Source organism: Otolemur garnettii, unplaced genomic scaffold, assembly GCF_000181295.1.
Source record: "Otolemur garnettii isolate 467f Iridium unplaced genomic scaffold, OtoGar3 scaffold00045, whole genome shotgun sequence".
Taxonomy (NCBI): Eukaryota; Metazoa; Chordata; class Mammalia; order Primates; family Galagidae; genus Otolemur; species Otolemur garnettii.
The window spans coordinates 8,990,738-8,996,520 of record NW_003852440.1 but is presented as its reverse complement, the minus strand read 5'-3'; positions in this window follow the sequence as shown (position 1 = coordinate 8,996,520).

Below are 5,783 nucleotides of genomic sequence, written 5' to 3'. Positions count from 1 at the left end.
AACCTGCGGGATCTGATGCTATCTCCAGGTAGACAATGTCAGAATTGAATTGGAAGACACCCAGCTACTATCTGCTGCAGAACTGATTTCTTGCTTGCTTTGTACATTTGGTTAAAAAAGTCTTCTGTGTTGATTATAGTATGAGAGGAAAAGAAAAATGGTTTTAAGTTTTTCCACTCAGAAGATGTTGAATATTATAAAAGATTTTATAGCATTATTGGGTTTCAAGGCAGCTGCCTGGCTCCTAAAATGTTGAGGTTTCAGGCAGCTACCTGGGTCCTCAGTTCTTGGAGTACTCTTGATCAAAAAATGACCAAACACCCCAAAGTAAGGCAATGTGAAACAGAAAGGTAGGGTTACAGAGTAAGAGCACGTTACAGGCTTACAGAACATGACACATTCACAATAGGCAGCAAAAGAGCTCCCATTGTTGCAACAAGGACAAAGCTTCAGATAAGGTGGGGGGACACTATATTGCCTGGGTTGGGCCTACCTTGTGGTTCAGAGGACACTTGGGAAACAGAGTCTTACTGTGCCTGAGGAGCTCCTGTGACCCTCTCTGAGAGCCCCTGAGAGAGGACCACAATGTAGATTAAAGCTAATGACATAATAATGAGCCATAAAACTGTTCTAGGTCACCTTCAAGACTCTATTCTACCTGTTGCTAGGCTTATACATCCTTTTGCAGTTGACATGCTTACTTCTGATTGGCAGATTGGCAGGGTGTTCCCTCCTCTGCACGTGTGAGCAATCACCTGGGACAGAATTAAGGGGGCCACACCCTTGTTCTCCTTCCCCAGGAGAGATGGATTTCTAACTAACTACCTAACATCATCTGTGGAGGCAATCATATAATTTTTCTCCTTAGATCTACTAATCTAGTATATTATATAGATGAGTTTTCTAATATTGAACCAACCTTGAATTGCGGGAATAATTTCCACTTGGTTATAGTGTATTATTTTTTAAACATGCTATTGAATTCTGTTTATAAATATTGTCTTTTGAAATTTTGCCTCAATTTTCATATGTGATATTGGTTTATAGTTTTATTTTTGAATGCTATACTTTCTTCATAAAAAGAATTAGAAATGTTTCCTTTATTTTTGATGGAATAATTAGAGCAGTGGCCCCCAACCTTTTGGCTTCAGGGACTGGTTTCATGGAAGACAATTTTTCCATGGGCAGGGTAGGGCAAGGGCAGAATGGGGGTTGGGAACAGGAGGTAGAGCTCGGACAGTAATGTGAATGATAGGGAGTGGCTGAAATACATGAATTTTCACTTGCTGCCTACTGCTCCCCTCCTGCTGTGCAGCCTGGTTCCTGTGCAGTCATGAACTGGAACCTTTTTAGCATCAGGGACTGTTTACATGGAAGACAATTTTTCCATTCCACTGAAGGGCCAGGGTGGGGGTTGAGTGGAGGTGGAATGGGACAAGAGGCAGAGATTACACACTCAGAGACTGCCTTATCTTTGAAGTTTGGGTGGAATTTCCCTCTGAATCCGTCTAGGCTTAGTGAACTTTATTTTATCTAATTTTCAAATTCATTTGCACACAGCTCTTCAAAATCACCTGATTTATTGAGTTTCTCTTGTTTCAATAGTCATTTCTATTTCTTATTTTATCTGTTCATGCTCTCTCTCCCTTTTTCTTGATTATGTTAGCTAAAGACCAAAAGGAAATAACAGTGAGCTAAAGACTTGTCTCTTTTGTTAATTTTAAACACCATGAATTTGATTTATTAGTTAGATCTATTCTTTTTCTATCACATTAATGTCAGTTTTTAATTTTTCCTTTCTTGTGCTTTCTTTTGATTTGCTTTTATTCCCCTGAATTTCTTAGCTGGAAATTTAATTCATTTATTTAAAATCTTTTATTTTTCCTATGATCCTTACTTTAAATTATATCTCACATATATTTTCTGATACATTGTATTTTTATTATCATTATGTTTTAGAAATTTTGTGAGTTCAGTTACATTTCTCCTTTTATCCAAGAGTCCTTAGAGGAAGCTTTTTATTTCCAGGTGGTACAGTATTTTGTTTGTTTTTGTTGCTAATAATTTCTAGTTTTATTACACTGTGAGCAGAGACTGTCATTTGTAATACTTTATGGAACTTACTTATATTTTCCTTGTGACCTAATATATGATTAATTTTGTGAATGATCTTTATGCCTTGAGAAGAAATTGTGGTTTCTATTATCTGGGTGGAAAGTTCCATATCCCAAACATATACCTTATTGATGGTTGTTTATATCTTTATTTATTTCTGGTATATCTATAGCTTCCTTTATTTTTAGTTCACTAGCTGTCTATGCTGCGTAGATCTGCCATTTGTATTATGTTTTATCTACGTCTCCTTCATTTCTTACAGTTATTACTTTCTAAGGGTGAAGGTTTTTTTTTTGCATTAACTGATGTGATTCAAGATGGAAATATTACATTGTGATCTGCGATCTTTAACTTTTAAAAGTATGGATTTTTTTAAGCCTATTTTATTTTCTTCCTGGAATACTTTTCCTCACTGTTCCCTTCATGTGAATAATTCCTGCTTATGTTCCCAGTGGAGTTTACACGTCATTCTTCCCCTTGACTTCCTGCAATTGAAGCTGTCTCTCTATTATCAGAATGCATATCATTCTATCCACACTGAGTTCTTACTGTGTGCCAGGCATGATGATTCCAGGTATTAGGAAGCATTTGTGAAAATAAAGCCAGGGACTGACTGCCATTAGGCAGCTCTTCATCACCTTTCTTTTTCTGACCTAACATTTTATATAAGTTGTAGTTTAATATTATCTGTTTGCTTATTGTCTGCAAGTTTCATGAGAAGAAGAACGATGTTTTTGTGTACCGTTCCACTCCCTGCATTCACTACATATGGGCACCATATGGTTGACATTCAACAAATATATATTAAATGAGTCTAGATCTGTTTATATTATTTTATATGTGTATTTATATATATATTTATATTCAAGACTAGTAGAATAGTGACCGATTGTACCTTTAATTGTTTTAATCATCACATAGAGGATAAAAGTTAAAAAGTAAGAAAAAATGTTTTTCAGTTCAACTGAATTTTTTTCTCAGATGCAATCTGAAATCCACCCATCATGGGGACATGTCACTGGGAGATAGGGAGGGCTTAATTTTCCGTTCAGGTGAACATGCCAGTTCTCTTCATGTTCTCCTTTGACAAAGTAAGTTTATTTTTATTTTCCTCTCCAGGGATTAGAAAGCCTGGAACCAGCTGGCACTTTGGTGGGTGTCCTAAAATGGTGTTGACTGCTGTACTTGGGGAAAGCTGTGAGGAGGTCCTATCATCAGGGTAGAAGGGAACTGAAGTCGGCTCAGGCCTGTAATCTCAGCATTCTGGGAGCCCCAGGCGGGTAGATTGCCTGAGCTCACAGTTGGAGCGCAGCCTGAGCCAGAGTGACACCCTGTCTTTAAAAAATAGAAGGGCATTGTGCTGCTGTCTGTAGTTCCAGCTACTTGGGAGGGCTCAAGAATCACTTGAGCCCAAGAGTTTTAGGTTGCTGTGAGCTATGATACCAGAACACTCTATCTAGGGTGACAAAGTGAGACTCTGTCTCAAAAAAAAATTGTTTTCCTTTTCAGGCCATTGAAACCCAACAAGGATTCTCTCTTTCTGTTTAATTTAGGAAGATTTTATGAGAATAAAGAATTTCAGATCTGTAAAGCCATCAAAAATGCCTGTTTTTTGAAAATATGCCTGGAATAGCTCTGATTGTGTCTGTAATAACAATAATTCAGTCAATCTCTTGGCTACCAAGAAGTACAAGCATTTTACAGGGATAGAATCAGAAGGTCTTAGAACACGAACTATTTGTAAGTAACAGATTCCCTAGAACTAAAATGATCTGTCTTGTTCTCTGCGGCCAAAGATATGTTAGCTTCACTTTATTATAGAGATTCTTAGATGTTAATGAGGATATCAAAGTCACCTGGAAATAGGCACAACCAATTTAAAATATGTTTAGTTTTACCCTGGAGTGAGGTGGGGTAGGATGGGAAGAGGAAAGCCATATTTACCACTTACCACCCCAACCTCTGAGCTATTATTGCAGGGGTTTGCTGGAGGTATGGCCTCTGGCATCTTGATGCAAAAAGGAGTTGAGAATCAGCTTCAGTGGAACAATCTTTTTAGAGGCAGATACTTTATTGGTGGCCAGTCATCTCAGTCAGTGGGAATAGCGTACTAGAACCTTTTCAGCCTAATCTAGTTCTGTGTTCTTCTGGAAGGCCAAAGCAGAATTGCTTAAGGTCAAGAGTTCAAGAGCAGCCTCAGCAAGAGTGAGACCCTGTCCCTACCAGAAACAGACAAACTATGCTGGCATGGTGGCAGGTCCGTGTAGTTCCACTACTCAGGAGGCTGAGGCAGAAGGATGTCTTGAACTCAGGCATTTTAGGTTGAAGTGAGCTGTGATGATTCCACTGCACTCTAGCCTGGGCAATGGGCTGTCTCTAAATAAATAAATAAACAAACTAATAAAATACAAAAAGACAAAAAGCTTATTCAGGATCAGAAGATGAAATGGATGTAAGGAAAGGTGCAGGGTGACTCTGTGCTCTTCTTCAGCTCATTTGACCAGCAAGATAGTACTGTGTCTGGATAGGATGAACAGACAAGATCATTTCATCTAAGTTAACTTCCTTTCTGAAAATTGTACCTGTTCATATTCTATAGAGTAAAGAAAAAATAACTCAGTATTAAAAAATAAGATTCCAGAAGACCATTTCCTTGAAGACACTTGAATTACAGGTCAGAATGAGGATCTGGGGAAGTGAGAGATAGAACTGACATCTTGTGTTCCCCCCACACTCTGCAAAAGACTTATCCAAACCACAGTGTTACCTGGTATCCTGGTAACATTTCCAACTCTTAATATGTTTGTCCTTTTTATTTAACATTGGAGTACCCAGAGTTCAGTCCTTGGTCTTCTTTTCTTGCTCTTCACTCCTTTCTGGATCCTATCATCCTTTGTCCACATGCTGATGAAACTCTAACTTGCCTCTCTCCTCAACTCCAGATTTGTATGTTCAATTATCTACCCAGTATTTCCTCTTGAACACCATATAGCAACTTAAATCTCCTATGTACTAGCCATACACAGTGGAACTGCATGCATGTTGCAGCTACTGGGAAGGGTGAGTTGGGACTATCCCAGGAGCTGGAACCCAGGAGTTGAAGTCCAGCCTGGGCAATATACAGCGAGACCATGTTTCTTAAAAACAAAGACAAAAAACTTTATATGTGCAAATCAAATTTCTAATCTTTTCCCCAAGCCTGTAGTTTGCTGGAATCTTCCTTATTTTTGTCAATGATGACTTCAGTTTGTCAGGCCATGATCCTTGAAGTTGTTCTCACCTCTAAAACACAAACTCAAGACCCAATGTATGAGATGGGTTATACTGGCTCTACCTCCAAGGCATATCTAAAACCTAACTTCCTTCCCACCATCACGTCTGTCACTCTTGGTCCCTGCCCCTTTCCCCTGGATAGCTTGTTCCTGACAGCTTTTCTCATGAAACAGCCTAAGAGCTCTGTGAGCCTGAGTCAGACAACACTGCTACTCAGCACATTCCAGCAGCTCCCAGGCTTGTGTGAAATTTACACTCTCTTTACTGTGACCTCATTTTTTTTCCTTTTTCCCTGCTGTCTACGGCCTCACCTCCCCCTTGCTAACTCTTTCCTAGGTGTACTAGGCTCCTTGCTATTTGTTCAACATGTAGACAACCCTTGCTTTTCCATTTGC